This window comes from Rhinopithecus roxellana, chromosome 18, assembly GCF_007565055.1.
Source record: "Rhinopithecus roxellana isolate Shanxi Qingling chromosome 18, ASM756505v1, whole genome shotgun sequence".
Lineage (NCBI taxonomy): Eukaryota > Metazoa > Chordata > Mammalia > Primates > Cercopithecidae > Rhinopithecus > Rhinopithecus roxellana.
In genome coordinates this window covers 9,888,203-9,910,097 of record NC_044566.1, presented here as the reverse complement: position 1 = coordinate 9,910,097, position 21,895 = coordinate 9,888,203, and positions in this window count along the sequence as shown.

The following is a 21,895-nucleotide window of genomic DNA, read 5'->3' as shown; positions in this document are numbered from 1 at the left end:
AGCAAGGAGGAGCAAGTCACGTCCTACATGGATGGCAGCAGGCAAAGAAAAAGAGCTTGTCTTGGGAAACACTCCTTATAATACCATCAGATATCATGAGACCCACCCACCACCATGAGAACACCATGAGAAAGACCTGCCCCCATGACCTAGTTACCTCCCACTGAGTTCCTCTCACAATGCATGGGAATTCAAGATGAAATTTGGGTGGGGACACAGCCAAACCATATCTTTCCACCCCTGGCCCTTCCCGAATCTCATGTCCTCACATTTTAAAACCACTCATGGCTTCCCAACAGTCCCCCAAAGTCTTAACTCATTTCAGCATTAGCTCAAAAGTCCAAGTACAGTCTCATCTGAGATAAGGCAAGCAAGCCTCTTCCACCTATGAGCCTGTAAAACCAAAAGCAGGTTAGTTACTTCTTAGATACAATGGGAGTACAAGCATTGGATAAATACAGCTATTCCAAATGGGAGACATTGGCCAAAAAAAAGGGATTACAGGCCCCATGCAAGTCTGAAATCCAGCGGGGCAGGCATACCTTAAAGCTCCAAAATGATCTCCTTCGACTCCATGTGTCACATCCAGGTCATGCTGATGCAAGAGGTGGATACACATGGTCTTGGGCAGCTCTGCCCCTGTGACTTTACAGGGCACAACCTCCTTCCCAACTGCTTTCACAGGCTGGTGTTGACTGGGGGCTTTTCCAGGCACATGGTGCAAGCTGTCAGTGGATCTACCATCCTGGGGTCTGGAGGACAGAGGTCATCACCTCACAGCTCCACTAGATGATGTCCCAGTGGGGACTCTGTGGGGGGCTCTGAACCCACATTTCCCTTCCTTGCTGCCCTAGCTGAGGTTCTCCATGAGGGTCCCTCCCCTGCAGCAAACATCTGCCTGTACATCCAGGCATTTCCACACTTCTTCTGAAATCTTAGGTGGAGGTTCCCAAACCCCAATTCTTGACTTCTGTGCACTGGCAGGCTTAACGCCATGTGGAAGTTGCCAAGGCCTGAGGCTTGCACACTCTGAAGCCATGTCCTGAGCTCTACGTTGGCCTCTTTCAGTCATGGCTGGAGTGACTGGGATGCAGGGCACCAAGTTCCTAGGCTGCACACAGCATGGGGACCCTGAGCCCAGCCCATGAAACCATTTTTATCCTCCTACATCTCTGGGCCTGTGATGGGAGGGGCTACCTTGGAGACCTCTGACATGCCTTGAAGACATTTTTCCCATTGCCTTGGGGATTAACATTCAGCTCCTTGTAACTTATGCGAATTTCTTCAGGCAACTTGAATTTCTCCTCAAAAAAATGGGATTTTATTTTCTAATACATTGTCAAGCTGCAAATTTTCCAAACCTTCAAGCTCTGCTTCCCCTATAAAACTGAATGCTTTTAACAGCACCCAAGTCATATCTTGAATGCTTTTTGCTTAGAAATTTCTTCTGCTAGATACCCTAAATCATTTCTCATAAATTCAAATTTCCACAGATCTCTAGGGCAGAGGCAAAATGCCACCAGTCTTTTTGCTAAAATATAACAAGAGTCACTTTTGATGCAGTTCCCAAAAACTTCCTCATGTCCATCTGAGACAATCTCAGCCTGGATTTCATTGTCCATATCATTATCAGCATTTTGGTCAAAGCCAATCACAAGTCTCTAGGGAGTTCCAAACTTTCCCACATTCTCCTGTCTTCTTCTGAACCATCCAAAATGTTCCAACCTCTGCCTGTTACCCAGCTCCAAAGTCACTTCCACATTTTGGGGTATTGTTTCAGCAACACCCCACTCCTGGTACCAATTTACTGTATTAGTCTGTTTTCACACTACTGATAAAGACATTCCTGAGACTGGGCAATTTACGAAAAAGCGGTTTAATATGGACTCACAGTTTCAAGTGGCTGGGGAAGTCTCAAAATCATGGCAGAAGGCAAGGAGAAGCAAGTCATGTCTCACATGGATGGCATCAGGCAAAGGAAAAGAGCTTGTGCTGGGAAACTCCCCCTTATAATACCATCAGATCTCATGAGACTCACCCATCACCATGAGAACATCATGGGAAAGACCTGCTTCCATGATCCACTTACCTCCCACTGAGTAACTCCCACAACACATGGGAATGGAAGATGAGATTTGGGTGGGGACACAACCAAGATGAGATTTGGGTGGGGACACAAGGCTTAGTTGCGTTCAAGACTGATATTGGCCTAAGAAAAACACATGGAGCAGTGAAACAGAATATTGAGTCTAAAAATAGACACATACATATGCAGTCAATTGATTTTCAAAAAAGGTGTTACAGTTGTTCACTGGGGAAACATCATCTCTTAAAAAATAAATTGTTCTGGAGGAGCTGGATATATGTATAAGAAAAACAAACCTCAGCCATTACTTTGCAATTTACACAAAACATACTTTAAATATATCATAGAGTTAAATGTTAAAGCTGAAACCATACAACTATGAGACAAAAACACACAAGAAAATGTTTGTGACATTGGGGTAAGCAAAAATTCCTCAGAAAACAAAAGCTAAATATAACAAACAATGATTAATTTGACTATATCCAAAGCTCTTTTCTTTAAAAGACATGGTTAAGAATATGAGAGGCAAGCTGAAGATTGTGAGAGGATATTAGATTTCATGTATTTCACAAGGGACTTGTAGTTAGAATACATAAAGAGTTTCTACAACTTAATAAGAAAAAAATAAACAAGATATTTGAACAGGAACTTCATAGAAGACAGTATATGAATGGCCAAGGAGCACATGAAAAGATCATCAACATCATTAATCATTGGGGAAAATAAATGAAAATCTCTGTAAGATACTGCCGTACACCTACTAGAAAGACAAAAAGTAAAGACTTACATCACAAAATATTGGTAATGTCATTGAGTATTGGAAGTCATACATCACTGGGCGGAAATCAAAATAGGAGATAACCTGGAAGTTTCTTATAAATACGCACTTGCCATTTTACCTAACAATTTAATTCCAAGAGAAATGAAAATATATGTTTATATGAAGACTTATAATGAAATGTTCATGGCAGCTTTATTCATTATGCATAAAAGACAGAAACAATCAAATGTCCATCTACGGCGAAGCTATATACAAACTGTGTGGTATAGTCATATAATGGGAAAAAAAAAAAAAAAAAAAAAAAATTAAAAACAGTAAAAAATTAGCTAATGATAGGTTTAACAATATAGGCACATCTCAAAACATTAATCTAGGAAAATAAACCAGAAAAAAATGAAAGCAAACGGTAGGATTTGATTTATATCAAATTATAGATCAGGTGAAATTAATCTGTAGTGAGAGAAGGTAGATCAGTAATTTCCCAGGGTAGGGGTAGAATGGACTTGAGTGGATCAGGACACAAGGGACCTTTCAGGGGAAGGGATGGAAGTATTTTGTGTCTCATAAGTAGTGCCAGTCACAATGGTGTATGCATTAGTTAACATGCATTAAACTTTACACATAAAATGAGTAAATTTTATTGCATGTAAATTATGCCTCAACATGGTTGATTTTAAAAGAATAATGATTTATAGGAGAAAATCATACATTTCTCCAAAAATCATAAATTCAATTCAAGTTTTTAAAAAGAACATGTCATACATACTTTTAAGTGTCTATCTATTTTTATACAGTTCTGTAAATATTATGTAGTTAATAGAAGCACTAAGGTCTGGAAAATTGTTCAAGATATCTGAAACACATGTTACAAACAATTTATAATAATAGCTGTAATATGTCATGCACAGTATTAAATGCTTCACATTTATTGTTTCATTAATTACTGCAAATCTATGAGATATATATCAATAACATACCCATTTTGCAGGCAAGGAAACTGAGTGGTGGAGGGGTAAAGAACTTGCTAAGAGGTCACAGAGTAGCAAGAGGAAAGTGTATTGGGATATGGGGTGAAAGAGAGAGAATGCTGATGGGCTATGGGACTCATGAGAAATTATAAGGAGGATGTGTTATTTGCCTGGGACTTGATTATTTTGCCCATGAGGGAAGGCAGGAACAGTATTCAAGCCAAAGGAATGGCATAAGCACAGACAGATGGGCATGAAAATGCAGGGGAGTTTTTTCCCTCACATTTTGGTTTCTCCAGAGCTAGAAGAAAAAGAAAAGCTGTGTTGATTTAGCAGAAAACTAGGTATGTTTTTCCCAACTCAGAAAATATCCCTGACTTCTTCCATACTCTTTGTGTGCTATGAACTTTAAAATATTCTCTCTGGCCCCCGGGATCCTTCATTGACAATGGCCGCACAGAGCAAGTGGCAGTTGCAGGCTAGCCTGCCTTCCCTGTCCTCACTCCCTGGCACAGTTGGTGGAGTGTCCCTCGCATCATACTTTTGTGTCTGTGGTCCAACCCTCAAATTGTACCAATAGACTCACAAAAATGGGCCAATTGGTGGAGAATTTCTGGACTTGGCATGGCTCTTCCTCAACCCAGAGAAGGAGAAATATAATTTTATATGGACTTTCTCAATTCAGAATTTTAATTTTCTCAGTTCAAGATTTATAAAATTGGTTAATTAGAGATATTATTTCAGTTTGGGTCTGATTTTCCAAATTTCTCAGGATACCTAAAATCTATTGCCATTTGCAAGGAATTGAATTGTATTTTCCCAAGTTCCTAAGTTGCGCTAATTCTTAACCACTAATGTGACTGTATTTAAAGATAGGGCCTTTAGGAGGGATTTAAGGTGACACGAAGTCATAAGTGTGTGGCCCTGATCTGATGAGATTAGTGTGCTTATAAGAAGAGACACCAGAAAGCACCAGGTCTGCCTCTTTCTCCCCCGCACCACGTCCGCCACGTAAAGATACAATGAGAAGGCAGCATTTGCAAACCAGGAAGAAGAATTGCACCAAGAACAGAGTCCACCTTCAGTTTGATCTCCATCCACACTTTGATCTTTGACTTCCAGCCTCCAGGACTTCAAGACATCAATTTCTGTTGTTTAAGCCCCTCAGTCTATGGTATTTTGTTATGGCAGCCCATGCAGACTGACTTCACTATGTAGTTCTCAGATAAAACTTAGATGATTTCCTTTTATAAGTTAGAACTAACTTGCATTTACTGTTTCATTCGTGAGTGTCTTGAATACTTTAATACTTGACAGGCACTGTAGTAGTTACCTGCACTAACTACCACTACATTTACCATTCACGGTAACCTTGGAGAATAATTGTTTCAGTTTCCCTCATTTTCTATAAAGGGAAACTGAGTAAAAGGGTGGTTTGAAAGGGCAAGTGAGTGGCAAATGAGGTCCACAGGAGACGAAAATTTGCTTTCACTCATCATGCTGCCCTGAATGAAAACCGTGAAGCCAAATTTTGAACCAACTTTTCATTGTCTGCCGCTAATTTGCAGCTGCCGCTCTGGGATGCCTCTTCTATCACGCTTTGTGTTTGAGTGTTGGGTGTAGTACTTGGAGGCCTGTAGAGACTGATGCTGTTGATAGATGTCATCTCTTCTGAGCACCAGTTGGCCAAGCTTCCTCGGATGTGAACCACGCACAGGCAGCCCCTGACAGTCTCATGACAGAGTGGTGAGTAGCCTGAGACAGCCATTTGTTTTGAAACTGATCTCAGTGCCATGAAGCTTTGTCATCTGTCAAAAACCAGTGCTGCTTCGTTAACCAGACTGTCATTTCTTTAACGGCAGCATGGTGAGGCACACAACTACCACTGCAGTTACCCGATCATTTCGGAGGCTGCTTACTTAATAAGTGCTCTCTGAGTAGCGTGAAGACAGCAGAGACCAAAATAAAGCAACGGGCTGCCAACCTGGGGAAGAGAGGGCAGAATATGAGGAGATGGGGCAGGCTGCTTTTAAAAATATTTTCAAGGTAGAGATGCTGACGTTAGCTGTCAGGGCCTATGACCCTCCAAAAATAGCATCCAGACTTTTGTTTGTAGTTATGTACATTTAAAAATATTCCCAAAGCTGTGTGTAACTCATAAAAGGTAAAGCACTCCTACTTTAACAAGAAGAAACCCTGGGACCTTTGCTTGTCACTTCTGAATTCAGGGTTTGCTTGCCAAGCTAAAGCGGCTGGTGCCAGTTGCTAGTCCCAATGACAGATATTTAGGGAGATGCAAGCTTGATTTCTTTTAGGACCAGAAAAGGCTAAAATTACAAGACTAGAAGCAATGACAAATATGAGGCTGCCATGATTCCTACCCTCTAATGATTTACATTCTATGGTTTATAGAGCTCACGTAGCAAAATTTGAGACTCATTGCAAGACTCTATCTTTAATATTAGCATATCTGGATGATAGAAAAGATACTCATATATTTCATGTATACACACATACACATACACTTAGCAAATTAGGATGTTATGGAATCTTTTTTCTCTCTTCTACAGGTTTCAAAATGGAACAATAATTTTCTGGGAACTCCACCTCACCCTGTAAAAGTGAAGATTGGGTGAGTTGACTACAGTGTCTTGGCAAAGGACAAAAATATGAAATAACCAGTTCAAAGTCACCTCTCGTGTCTTAGATAGAGCCTCAGCTGCATCTGTCTTTGAAATTCTTCATTTACTAGGCAGGGTCAGCCCCTCTCAGAGTTGAGCGTTTCACAGGATGAAGGTAAAATGACACATGAAATGACGGCACTTAAGCACTGCTGTTTCCTGAGTGTACGTTGTGCTTAGTATGAGAAGTTGTTTCTCATCAGGACACTCTTTAACTTAAGCAATATGTCCTGAAGATGTCTTACAAGGGCAATCAAGATATAGCCAGGGGGCTAAGGGGAGGAAGTTATAATGTACAAGGTGAGTCTTTGGAGACTCTGAAAAACCCATTAACGGAGAAGTTATTAACGTCTTTTTTTATGCAGCTATAGTGCAGAGGCAGACCCCAAAGAAACCAATCCACATTATGAAACATTTTACAGAAATCCATTTTTAAAAATAGGAGAATGCTATAAATGAAGTCTTGAGGTGGGAATCGAGTACATGCCTGGCCTCCTGGGCCAGTTGTGGATTTTCTAAAGAATAAAAGAAAATTCTACTTTCGCCTTCACTTTGAGACAGAGAAATAGAACAAAATCGCCTACCGTAAAATTTGATTATCATTTTTATTTCTCTCTTTCTCAGATTTAATTTTCTTTCTTTCTCTCTTGTACTTTCCCTAATCAACCCTAATATCTTCAGGCCTCTGTTAACTTGAATTCAGCTTTAAACATATCAGGTTATTAAGACTTCATTAGGTATGGGTGTGATGCCCAGTCAGGTGAGTTTCTCTACAAATGGTGCTGGAACTCTGGCCCCAAGAATAAGATGCCTCTGTCCTGTTATCAGAAGGGAATAAACTTGGATATTTTTTCTCCTTTAGAGGTTGACAGATTTGCATTAATTTTCATTAGACTAAGAGCTCTTTGTAAACATGAACTGGGTCTTTTTCATCTTTATATCCCTTCCTCATAGCACAGACCTGGTACACAGTAGTGATCAACAGACACTTGTCAGATGAATAAATTCTGAGCCCATGAAAGCTTTAGTTCAACCATTATATGGAGACTTTCTTTTCTTTGCCAGAACCTCTGCTAGTTCCTGGGTCAACAGAGACAATAGAACATGGTCCTCACTTTTAGTGTCCCCTGTGTCTGGTGGGGACATGAGGAAGAGGGGGATAATTTCTGCCAGTGATGGTTGTCACAGAGAAAGAACTCTGAGCAGGTGTTCTCTAAGAGCAGGATAGACAAGGAAGAAAGACTGTTCTAGAGAGACAGGAGCAGGGCCAAAGGCAGGGTGGTGGGCATCTGCAGCCCAGGAGCCCAGGATGCTTGCCTTGGCAACATTCCTTGTGACCTGAGCAAGAAAAGACATTGAAGAGGAATGTTGGAGACTGTGAGTGCATGTGTGGCTCATGGAAAAGGCCTGAGGATCCTAGAACCATGTACCATGGTCCTGACACCCCAGCTTGTCTGAGTAGGTCACTTAATGCTATCTAGGAACACCCTTTTAAACAATAATATGTACACAGATCATGCATGTATTAGTCCGTTCTCACACTGTTATAAAGACATACCTGAGACTGAGAAATTTATAAAGAAAAGAGGCTGAATTGACTCACAGTTCAGCGTGGCTGGGGAGACCTCAGGAAATTTACAATCATGAGTGGAAGGCAAAGGGCAAGCAAGGCACCCTTTTCATGAGGCGGCAGAAAGGAGAATGAATGCAGGAGGAACTGCCAAACACTTATACAGCCATCAGATCTCGTGAGAACTCACTCACTATCACGAGAACAGGACAGGAGAAACCACCCCCAAGATCCAATTACCTCCACTCGTCTCTCCCTGGACATGTGGGGATTATGGGGCTTATGGGGATTACAATTCAAGATGAGATTTTGGGTGAGGACACAGCGAGACCATATTGGTGCCGAAGTGCAGGAAACATCTCAATTAACGTTAAGCAAAATGCAGATTTGCTCCTCAAACTCAGTTCTCTTAATTCCCAGGGCACAGAGATAGATAGAAAGAAAAAGGCTCAAACCAAATAAACAGCCCTAAATAAAAATTTAAAAATCTTTACTTGACTTTGTTTGATGTTGTTCCTGTGGCTACTGCATGCTTTTGTGCACTCATAGCATTTTTACTTTCTATTGATTTATTTTTATAGAGATGGGGTCCTGCTATGTTGTCCAGGCTGGTCTTGAACTCCTGGGCTCAAAAGGTCCTCCCACCTTGGGCTCCCAAAATGCTGGAATTACAGGTGTGAGCTACCATGCTTGGCCAATAATGTCTTTAGGGGCAAACTCAGAGGGAAATATCTTCTGTAAGGAGTCTGTTGGGGCCTCACAGGCAAGGCCTTTGCTTACTGACTCATCACTCCCTCTCCTACTTGCCCTGGATGTTGTCTTGCTGCTGGGTGTGAGATGTCAGAAGGAGTGACCAGGCAACACTTTAGCCTCATCGTTTTTGATAAATCACGAATGATGTCTACTTATTAAAAGGGCATGTTGGAAAAAGTAATCTTTCTGGTTCTCAAATTCTACTATAGCGACTCCTTCTTTCATCTTCACTACACTCCAATTTTGTTTTCTTTTCCTTCCCCTCTTCTTTGTTTTTCCCTGTAATTTTTTCCCTTGGGCACAGAAAGTAGAAAAAGAAACTTCTCTTTGGTTACAACCAGATTTTAAAAACAGATATGGGAGGGATTTTTTTTTTTTTTAAATTAATAGTTTGAGCTATGCTGGAGAGTTTAAAGAAGATATTGTTTACCTGAATTTTAAACTTTACTAAGATGGGTTTTAATCTTTTGTTGTGAATCTCATAAAAGCATCCCCCGACCCCACAATATCGCATCTAATGTCAGGAAACCATCTTTCTTTCCAAACTCACTCAGGATTGCAGGTTAGGAATCTTTTGCATACCCAGGAATCAAAGACGAGCCAGAATGGGAGATTGTCCACGCATGTACAGAGTTCATTCTGCTTTTCTTTTTTCTTGTTTGCCTTTTCTAACTCCCCTCTACAACCTCTAGCCCTCACGTGGGGGCAAGTCACAGCTTTGTCAGGTGGTTTGTTGAAAACAGCACATGTGCTTACCCACGTGCTCCTTGGAGAAGGGCCATTGGCCCTGCCGCAGGCCACTCAGCTGAGAAAGGCATCCTGAAGATGTCAAGCTGCAGGGGAAATGCAAACCAGGTGGCTGGGCTTCAGGAGAGAAATGGAATAGTAATAAAACGTGGCCAGGAGTGCTGCCCTGGGTAGATCTTCCTATTGAAAATCTTTCCATTTTATGAGATATTCTAAATTTCCTGCTCTGCATGCGTTTTACAAAATGATAAGCCAGAAATATCAAATTCTACCTACTGTGTGGAAAGTTGGAGATAGCTAAGGGTGTGTGCGCATTGCCTTTGGTACAGCAATTATTCCTCACACAGTAGTGAGTGTTCTGGATAGGTAAAACGTGCAACCTGTGGATTGAGATAGGGAGGGTGAGAAGCAGTCTGTGTTGGAGTGATACGGCATGAGAGTCGCGTGCGAGCACATGTACGATTGTGTGTGGGGGGCTGGCTCACTGACAGACTCTGCCTACTGCAAAGGAAGCTTAGTGAGTCCTTTTACTTCTTCATTTTTAAAACCTTCAAGTAAAAAATGACAACCGAAGATACTAAAATAGCAGCAGCATCACTCAAACATCTGGTTCATCAGCATGACTTTTAGGAGATAAAGATTTATTTCTTAACGAAAGGGTTTTATTTTGCAACTTCAACATGTCAGCTATCAGCCTTGCTTGCAATGCACCTCTTAATACTCAAAATAGTGCAAACAGGAAAACAAGGTCATTCCTATTAAAAGAACCTCCTTGCAAAGGTTACATACATATCATGAGATACTCCTTAAGGGGTTCACAGTGTTTAACTCAGAAGATTCCTTTTCCATTTTGCATCCTGGAGAGTGGTGTGATTTGTATTAATTCTCCAAGTTCTACCTTTTATTTTTAAAACGAAACGAGTTCTCACATGCAGACTTGTAAGTGAATATCCTAAGAGGCTGAAGTGCATTCCTATTCCTTGAATCATCAAGGAGTTCCTCTGGGTAGTGACAGTGTGGGGGCTCTGGGCCACTAAGGAATTTAAGAATAGTTCTTTGAGACTCCCAGCTATGCCACCTAAAGGGTTGGATTGAGAGATCATTGATTTGATAGATCAAAGATCTTCATCTTGGTAAACCTCCTACAATCTCAAATCTTCACCGTCTTTGGTATGAGTGCAAATGGAATGGCTGCCAGTTATTTGATAGGAGCTACATAAATGGGAATTAATTATGTTATATCCTGCTCCCACCTTGTTCATTCTCCCAAGAAGGCTTGGGAGTCTGCTGCTTTTAGGTGGTGTATTAACGTCCTGCTGCTGCTATAGCAAATTACACAGACTCAGTGGTGTCAGATAAAGAGCAAATCTGGGCCAGGTACGGTGGCTCACGCCTGTAATCCCAGCGCTTTGGGAGGCCAAAGCGGGTGGAACACAAGGTCAGGAGATCGAGACCATCCTGGCTAACATGGTGAAACCCCATCTCTACTAAAAATACAAAAAATTAGCCGGGTGTGATGACATGCACCTGTAGTCCCAGCTAATGGGGAGGCTGAGGCAGGAGAATCATTTGAATCTAGAAGGTGGAGGTTGCAGTGAGCCAAAATCACACCACTGCACTCCAGCCTGGGCAATAGAGCGAGACTCCGTCTCAAAAAAAAAAAAAAAAAAAACCAAAAAAAAAAAAAAACTGCAAAGACAAATCTGAACTTAGGGTGGTACTATATATGAGAAAGGATTATTGCAAGAGGGATAAAGGGTTGTTGCATTAGGGAGAATTCTGTGACTATGAAATCTGCAACTGTCTCAGAGGTCAGCCAGAAAAAGGCTTTTCTTTTATAAGGGGGAGTAAACAAGACTAAGGAGAACCAAGCCTGAGAAGTGGGATGAATGAGGAACATGGCATGATAGGAAAATAGGACCGAGAACGTTTTCCCCTGAGGTCACCCTATTCCTAGGATAGGGCATGAAGGAGGGGCTGTTTACTAGCTCTGGTTAAGGGTTAGGACTGAGGGAAGGAGAGAAATTTACACAAAGTTAGGTTAATGTCCCTTTTGTTCCAACTGACAATAGACTAAATAGTTCAATTTATCATTTATGAGGCAAAGAACAGGAATTTGGAAGGTCTGTGTCCGGCCTTGTCCTAAACAAGGGGTTATGCTTAAGTGTCATCTAAGTCACATGGGAAAGAGTGACTCTGCAGTAGGTCACTTCCTGGAGCACCTATTTTTCTGGGAACACCAGGCTCAGGTAAAGTTCAGTATTGTCAGTGGCTCAGATCATCACACATTTGTTGTCTTGCAGTCTGGAGGTCAGAAGTCTGAGGTGGGTGCTACTGGGTTAAAATCCAGATGGTGGCAGGGCTGTTTTCCTTCCTGGAGGCTCAGGGGATCTCTTACCTCTTTTCTTGCATTTTCTGGCTTCTGGAGGCTGCTGCATTCCTTGGCTTGTGGCCCTTCCATTTGCAAAGCCAGCACTGGCTGGGGGAGTTTTCCTTACAAGGCATCACTCTGATGCTGACTCCCGTCTCTCACTCTTCCACATTCAGGTGCTTCGTGATTATGTCATTTCTGGTCCACCCAGATTATCCAGGGTGCGGCTGATTATCTACCCGCATTCCATCGGCCAGCTAATTCCCTTTCACCACACGAGGTAACACTTAGGTTCTGGGAATCAGGATTTGGATGTCTTTAAGGGTTATTATTCTGCCTACTATTGAAGAGATCCAGAAATAATTCACAGGAGGTAGAAAAAGACTTATTTTACCAAACTGTGCTTTTTGAGTACTTGTTTTGTTTTGACTAAAGGCAGCAGCTCTCAAACTTTGCCCTTTTTACACTCTTAAAGTTTCTTGAAGACTGCAAAGAGCTTCGTTCGTGTGGCTTGTATCTATTGATACTTACTGTACCAGGAATTAAAATTGAGGAAAGTTAGATATTTGTTAATTCATTTAAAATGTCAATTAAAAGCTCATTATATGTTAATAGGAATAACATATTTTCATTAAAAAATAACTAGCTGGGCATGGTGGCATGTACCTGTAGTCCCAACAACTCAGGAGGCTAAGGCAGGAGGATTGCTTGAGCCCGGGGGTTTGAGTCTGGCCTGAGCAACAGAATGAGACCCCATCTCTAAAAATCCAAAGAACAACTCCGTCTCCCAAAGTTTGCTAAAACAAAATTTAGGTAAGAAAAATGGCATTGCTTTCCATTTTTGAAATCTCTTTCATGTTTGGTTTGATAGAAGAGTGCTGGATTTCATATATGCTGCTTTGGTTGAAGTATATGAAGAATATCCAGCCTCACATAGAAAAGTAGTTGGAAAATGAAGGAGCATTTCAGTAGCATTTATTGATTTATTGATTGATTGATTGATTGATTGATTTAAGACGGAGTTTCGCTCCTGTTGCCCAGGCTGGAGTGCAATGGTGTGATCTCGGCTCACCACAACCTCCACCTCCCGGGTTCAAGCAATTATCCTGCCTCAGCCTCCCGAGTAGCTGGGATTACAGGCATGTGCCACCACACCTGGCTAATTTTGTATTTTTAGTAGAGATGGGGTTTCTCCATGTTGATCAGGCTGGTCTTGAACTCCCAACCTCAGGTAATCCGCCTGCCTCGGCCTTCCAAAATGTTGAGATTACAGGTGTGAGCCACCACGCCCGGCCTCAGTAGCCTTTATACATATAAATGTGAATATGCTTCTTTGATATTTACACTAAAATTTGGTAAGTGAGGCAAGTGGTCGTTTTTACATTGTTAATTGCAATATAGAATCTAAAAACATAGAGCTTTTTGTAGATGATTACTGGAAAATCCAGGAGTCTTTCAGTTCAAAAAGCTTTTACCCATGAGTTATTTTATAATGCCATTTCCTGTTAATGTGGAAAATACTGGTTCATAGAGTTATGAAGATCTTCCAATTATCCTATTTTATAGTACTACACCGAAAAAATCGCATTTGATTATATCACTACTAATTTTATCAGAAAGATTTTTAAGTATTGGGAAGTTCCCAGAGGCTACTTTTTCTTAATTTGAGGTTTTCTCTTGAAAGTCAAATTTTATCACTGGCAACAAATTTGCCTTTTCTTGATGTGGACATATGCACTGGTGTTGCAAAAGCAATGGGCAATAAAACTGCTGCAGCCTTTGTACACATCATGGTGGCGGTGCTAAGCTAACATTCACAACATCTTCACCACCACATACTCAGTGAGAGCAAAGAAACCAACAAAAACCTTTTAAATAGGTCCATGATGAAGCAATACAATTATTCATTTTATTATTAAACATTAACCTTGAGTATATTTAAAACATATTCTATGTACGAAATGACAAGTAGGAATCTTATATTTCTGTTACAGACCAAAGGTGAGGGTCATCTCCAAGAAAAGATCACAGGCTGCTGGGCTGCAAGCTGAACTACCATTTTTGTGTGAAACAATATTTTTACTTGAAAGAATGGTGAAAGGACAAACTACAGTTTCAGACTTGAGTATGTGGTAGATATTTTCTTAAAAATGAACCAAATGAGTCAGTTGCTTCAAGGAAAACAATAAACAGTGAAAAAGGCAAACAATATCTTTGCATTATTGTAAAAATAGTTTTACCCTAGGGAACACAGAAAGAAAATTATTGGGGACTCCGGAGTTGCTACACATCACTCTTTGAGAGCCTCTGACTTAAGATTTTTTCAACAGAAGGAAATAAAAAAATACCACCTTTGCTTACCCTGGTATAACCATGTTTGTTGAATTGTCTAATTTGGTAATCAGATGTCTTTGTCATGAAAGAACAAGACAGGACACAGGCAGATTATGTTTGGGAATGTGAAATCAGAAATGTTTGGAGAATGAAAGATGCCATAAGTAGCTAGGGACCTGACTGTAGGCGGCAGGTTCCTTGTGAAGCTGAAAGGAGTAGAAAACTCTCACGGCAAGAAAGATTCATCTTTACTCCGAAGACACTCACATGACCTAAGTGGCTCAACTTCGTTAAACATCTGTTTGCTCATATGGTTGGGGATAACTGGCTCACCTCATAATTTTATTGTGAGAGTTAAATGAGATAATGAATCTAACTTGAGTGATACAGTGTAGGGGCTTAATAATGAAAGCTGTTGTTAGGATAGCTTCACAGCTTATCTCCCGGTCTCTTGGCTCTCTAGACCTTTGTTCAGCAAGCGCTCATTATTGTTGTGAGACCGTGTGGCATTCAGGACCCAGGTGTGCCAGGTAAACTATTCCTTCTTCACCCTCCAACCTGACAATGCAGCACCCTCTGGGCTTGCCTTATCCTACCTAACTTATCCTTCATTACTGCAGCCCCAGGTGACTCTGGTTTTGGGGAAATCTACTCTTCAGTGATTCCTTGAAGGTGGAGTTTGCCCGTCTGGAGCCAAGAGCAGTGCACTCCTCTGATCTAACAGACCTTCATCTTTACCAACCAGCCTGCTGCTTGGGGTAAGCCAAAATCTTTCTGTGTCAATGTGTTTTGTAATTTTCAGAACAAGGATCAGAAATCATCTTTAAATGGTCTAAACCATTTTTTATGATAATAATTTAATCTTGAATCTACATTTTCCTCGCAAAGGAAGTATGAGTCACATTTTGAAAATTGCCAGTGATAACTACCCTGCAACTACTACTAATAATCATAACGACCAAACTGACAGGCACTTTGCAGATATCATTGCATTTAATCTTCCCTGATTTCCTCAGCAGCTATCATGATGCCTTTTTTTTTTTCTTTTTTGCGATAAGGTCTTGCTCTGTCACAGAAATGGAATTTCTGCAATATTGGTGAATGCATTAAGGCTACACTTAGTTTTAAGGAAAGTTGGAGTTCCAATTAAATTCTGTCTTGCTTTTCCAACATACTTCCCCACTTTCCAAAGAATAGCATGATGCTAGGATTTTAAACAACTACTCAGTGCAGTCACAAGAAAAATTCAATTTTCTTTCTCTAGAGTGCTTTTCATTTCTTTTTTTTAAACAGAGCCTGACACAATTTCTGACCAGAGACAAGTTCTTAGCAGGTTTAGAAAAGACATCTTTAGCTGGGCGTGGTAGCTCACGTCTGTAATCCCAGCACTTTGGAAGGCCGAGGCGGGTGGATCACCTGAGGTCAGGAGTTCGAGACCAGCCTGACCAACATGGTGAAACTCTGTCTCTACTAAAAATACACAATTAGCCAGGTGTAGTGTGGCTGTAATCCCAGCTACTTGGGAGGCGGAGGCTGAGGCAGGAGAATCGCTTGAACCCAGGAAGTGGAGGTTGCAGTGAGCCAAGATTGCACCATTGCACTCCAGCCAGGGCAACAAGATCAAGAAACTCCATCTCAAAAAACAAAACAAAAAAAAACAACAGATCTTCAAACCTGGTTTCACCCTCACACTGTGATCACCGTCTGTGCACGTAGAACTTGGCTTTGTTTGTCCATTTCATGCGTTGGAGGTTGATGGTGTCCTGAGGGTGCCCCTGCTTGGGCATGGGCTCTCCAATCTCATGCTGGCTTTGCTGGTCTGTCCTGAATCAGCAGTGGTGAGGCAGTAGTCAGGTTTGGGGTCAGACTTGGTGATGGCCTTGATCAGGGTTCAGAAAACCATGAGTCTATGAGGGGTGAAAGACATTCTCCTGGGATGGAAAGGGAAAGATCCCTTAAGTGCCCTCCTGGGTGAATTGCATCTGAAAGCTTTGCTGGCAGCTTCTCTGCACTGAAGCTCTGGTGAATGTCTGAGTTATCTCAGTAAAAATAACTCTTGGGCTAAGGGTAAATGTTCTTTTTTGTACTTTCCACACAGCAGCCTGACGCTGCTTGCAGTGTCTTTGTCGGACATCACTGGGCTTAGCCGCACCATTGATCCACTCTGGCCAGTCCATACGGAAGTCAAATGCTCCCCACTGCAAGCAATAAATACAACATAGCCCAGAGGAAATGTGTTTATTCCAGCAGCCAGGTGTTTGGGCCTCAATACCTCTTCATGAGTCAGAAAAAAATAGTATTTTTCTATTTGTCTCCCTCCAACTAATCTGAAATTCTTCAGGCATTATCTATAACGGCTGAGTCTTAATGCTTCCTTTCAAACTTTAATCAGCGACACGAGGCACATGTGTTTGTCTCCAGTGTGTTCCTCATCATTTGTAAGTGCCAGTTTGTACGTTTAATATCATCTAAAATGTCAGGGCTCTGGCATGGTTCTAATTTTAGTCCCTTTCTATCTTTCCTCCATTGTTTATGAAATGGCATGAATGCGCCTCCGCTCAGTAAGGATTTGCTAAGAATTTTGCCACATTTGTCTTACGTTCTGAGCCCATCTGCCTCCTTAAAGATGTTTGATTTTGTGTAATCTCAGGGGAGATTATGTTATTATGAAGAGACATAGAAAACATAACCAACTTCAGAATGGGTCGTAGACGTGCTGAGGTTCTAAGCAGGTAGACATCTGTGGTTGGCTCCTGTGAGCAGACCTTGGATGCACAGAAACTGTTGTTCTCTTGTATGGGTTTTCCAGGCTTTCCAATTCCTCAGCATTGTGGAGTCATGAGGTGTTATTATATTATCATTGATGAGTGACTTGGCTTATTGAATATTACAGTTTGCATGTAAGGTGACTTAGTCAAATAGTGGTTCATTTCCCTTAAAGCACAAAGTATGGCATGGTCTAGTGGTTCTGTGACATCCCTGAGTCCCAGCCTCCTCCTGTTGTTCTGTTCCCCGGTGCTGACCTTATGGCTTTTGTCTTCTCGTTTACCACCTCATGGCTGCAAGAAGGAGGCTTCAGCTCTGTCCCCCTGACCTAGTCCAGAACTATCTCAGGACCCTGCTCTCCGTAACCCCACCCTCACTCTTGTAAGGGAGGCAGTGAATCTGAGTATTTCTGGCAGAACATATTGATGCCCTGGGCAACACTGGGATCCTTTTGTAACAAATAGGGGGAGTATTTGGTGTACAGTCTACCCAAGATACATATCTTAATTCTCTTCTGAGTCTAATAATCACTTTTTGTTTCATCTGGCCCTGCCTCTGGGCAGTATTGGCGTTCTAGTTTCTGTTACGCTCTTCCCTGGGCTCTCAGTGTTTTTCCAATTAACCTTCTGCCATTGCTTACTCAGAGTCCTTGACATGTTGCACATAACTAGGTACGGAAACCTCAAGTATCTTGACTGCTCTTTGAGGCTGTTAGACCCCCCTGACTACTTCCGTGGTTCTTCATTCTGGCAACTGAGACTCACTTCAGGCCTGCCTCATATCCATGAGTCCCCTAGTTTTTTAGTCTGTTTCATTATTGATTCTTAGTGTTTACATTTTTGTGGGTTTTACCCCCTTAGAACCTCTCAGCACATCTACAGCCCATTCTGAAATAAGTTTTGTTTTCTAGACCACTGGAAAAGCTATACACCCCATGACCAATGCCTGTTAGAAGTCTCCAAAACTTTAAGCAGTGGTTCTCACTGGAGATCACAAAAGGCAGTACTCATGACAGGTGCTTTCTGTGTTAAGTGCATAAACCCTGAATGCACTCTAACCACATTCCCTTCACTTCATACATCTGAATTGTCAGGGGGACCCAGAAGACGCTCAAATTGAGGATTTTCCCTCTAGACATGGCTGTTATTCTGGTCTGACCTATGGTGAGGGAAGGACTGATGCAATTATTTGGACAGGAAATCTAAATTAGTAATTTTCTTTCCAAGTGGGATGACTGCTGGGTAGAAACTTAAGATTCTGGAGGTAGGAAGAAATCTAGACACCACTGGTCAAATGCTTGTGTTTCATAGACAGGACACCTTGCTTCAGAGAGATGGAATTATTAGAAGTCATATGTGTCAGTAGGGGTGGGTCCAGACTTAGGAGCCAAGGTTTTACATGCCTGGCTATAGAGTTTTCCCCTTACATTTTTTTAGGAGAAAGATTTTATCCTTCTACACCTGCCCCTTTCACCTAGGAAGGTTGGAATCACCAAGAAGACTGACTAGCAGTAAGACCAGTGGGTGGCTCAGAGATACTCAGCCACCTGGGACCCACAGATGTGACTGAAACGGTCTTTGTGAAGATGCTAAAGGGTCTCAGCTAAATCTTCTTACATTTTCTGCCTTAGCCTCCCCTCCTTCTGTACTTAAAAAGTATTTTGTCACTACACATTATATCATTGCAATTGCTTTATGTAATTAACCTGGAAGAAAAAAAAAGGTGTCTGATTTCAAAGGAGAGTCAGAAATGCATTAATTTACCTTAGTGACTTACTTTATTTAGTGCAAAAGTGTTCCACATACAGAGAGATCAATCACATCACAGATTTTCTTAATTGCACTTTACTCTTGAGTGCAATTAAAAGCATCAGTGCAGCCTGGTTTAATGCTTATATTCTAAGCCTTCCTTAGCTGTTGCTGAATGGGGTCCTATACTTTAGAAACTGCTTTTACCAGACACAGACACAGAAAGACATGGGTTATACTCTCCTTTTCTACCCCTTCCAGGTTCTGGATGAATTGGTCTCAGTGCTCACTGTGTGCTGGGCAATGAAATTATTAAAAAATAATGAAACCACAGCAACAAGACAAGCTCCCCAGGTGATGCTTCAGGGCAGTCAAAGTAGAGATGAACATTTTCCTGAGTTTATCAAAATATTGCTTACATTTAAGCAATCAGTTTTCATGAACCGAAATATACATTACACTTTTCTATGTAAAATGCTCTGTATAAGTCACTTAATGTAATTTCATAAATACATACTTACATATGACAAATGTAGATTTGTGTTCAATAATATCTGTTCTACAATCTTTTTTTTAACAACTAGTTATTAAGGCAAAATGAATCAATCAGGCTCCATTGAGGGAAAGCTGGACTGAACACAAGAAGTGGTCAGATTTCATGTGTCATTAAATTATTCAAATCTTTATTTAACAAAATAATTGGTTCTCTGGTAGATAATGATAGTTTTCCCTCAATATCCATTCTTCCTTCTCCTTTAATCATAGAACTTCAAAATGCTAGCTGGAGACATAATTTCCCAGAATAAAAACTAAATTCCCCAACCTCTTTCACAGCTATTATGGACATATAATTAAATTCTAGCCAAAGTGATATGAGTAGAAGTGACATAGTATCTTCCAGGAAGCCTCCTCAAAGAGAGGGAGCACACACTCTATCCCTTCTTCTATCTGACTCCATGGGACCTGCTGTTAGAGCCAAGGCTGCCATCTTGATACACAAAGCTGCTGTCAGGTGCTGAGAATGGCCTGGTTTCCTAATGAGTGTGGAGCCGTTATACTTAGTCAATTTGAGAGAGAAATAAATCACTTCTTGCTTCAGCTACTCTTGTTTTGTGTTTTCTATCTCATTAAGCCAAACTGAATTCCTCACCCATTCTGTATTATAACTGGATGTGACTGTGCTAGTTAGGGGAGGGGCATACTGAACAGAGTGTCTGGCTAGTTCATAGACATTCTGAAACATTCTGAAAACATTTATGGCTCTAAGAAAGTTCATTCTATACTCTTGACACTTTTTCAAAGTTCCTATTCTTCATCCACACTTCAGTCCATTTTGATCTGTTTTCACTCTTCCAGTCGTCTTCATATGTCCTCTTTCCATCTCGATGGGCAATGATCCAAGATGGTACAACCAAGAGACAGAACTGATAGAATCTATTGCTTTAAGTGTGTAAAATCACTTCTCTAAGGGCCTCAGATACTAATTCTTCAAGGCCCACACCTACAGTACAAGTTCTGAGCACAATGTATTTGAAGAATGCAATTATTAATTGGATGGATAAGGATTGAAGATTAATGAACATTATTTTTCAAAGGAAATCCAACCTGTGAATTGCTAAATTGAAGTTAGTCATTGAGGTTTTGGACCATGATATCATGATTGTCCACTGGCTTTGCTAAATTAGGAAACAGTGTCTTGAAACCAAACAAGGCACTTGGTTTTGGTTTTGGTACATGGAACCAAAACCAAACTGTTAAAAGATGTTGAAGTTATCGAGGCTGGGCACGGTGACTCACGCCTATAATCCCAGCACTTTAGGAGGCCGAGGCGGGCGGATCACGAGGTCAGGAAATCGAGACCATCCTGGCTAACACGGTGAAGTCCTGTCTCTACTAAAAATACAAAAAATTAGCCGGGCGTGGCGGCGGGCGCCTGTTGTCCCAGCTACTCAGGAAGCTGAGGCAGGAGAATGGCGTGAACCTGGGAGGCGGAGCTTGCAGTGAGCCGAGATGCCGAGATGGTGCCACAGCACTCCAGCCTGGGCGACAGAGCGAGACTCCGTCTCAAAAAAAAAAAAAAAAAAAAAAGGATCTTGAAGTTATCTAAATAACGATGGCAGGAAAATAGTCAAATCATCATCTATCTTGAGGTCAGAATCAGTCACTACTGCTGCACAGAGATAAAATAAAATGGCTGGGAAATGGTGGTGGCTGCGCTAAAAGAGGGAGAGAGACCCAAATCGAAGTCTTTGGTACCGTTCAGGTAGTTATGCACCTGCTTATCTCCCTTGGCCGCCATGGAACTTGATGCATGTCCTGTGCTCAGTTCATATAGAAATGCTAGATGTATTAATGTAGCACAGAACATGTTTGTCTCAACATTAAAAAAAGAGATTGGAAACAACAGAAAGTGTTCAAGAAGAACAAAAAATGTGCGTAGAAGAATGTGTTATATAAGAAAATGTAAAGATTTGGCATGCAGCTCGAAAGGGAGTTTAAGACGTGATAATGGTTTCAAAGCATCTTTTGACATGAAGGCCTTAAGAGGACTGAACAATAGTATGAATTAAGATATATCACAGACATTTTGATTCATGTGGAAAAAGGTAATTTGGAAAACTGCATATGGTGGAAGAAAAATGTAAGAAACTCATTTTACTATGAATTGAACTTTAACATTTTAAGTGATTATCAAATTATTTTGACAATGAATGACTTATAGTATTTTGTTTGACTCCAACTTGTGACTGAGGCAAGTACAGTTTATTATAGAGCCTAGTTAGAAGGCAGCAGAAACAATTTCACAGAAGCAAATAGATATGTCTAGCTCACGTTTTGCTAATACATGGTAAACTGCAAAAGTCTTCTAATTTTAAGGTACTGAAAGTCAGAGTGATGATTAATTAGATTGGGAATTTGCCTCTGTAGTAAAAGATTATCTTGACAATAGATGGAAATAATGGAGTTTCTATTCTAAGAAATATTCTCCCTAAAGCAATCTTACCTTTACTGGAACTAGGTAAGCAAATTTTGATGGTATTCCCTTTGGATTCCCAAAGAATAGTGAACTCATATGAAAATGAAGAAATT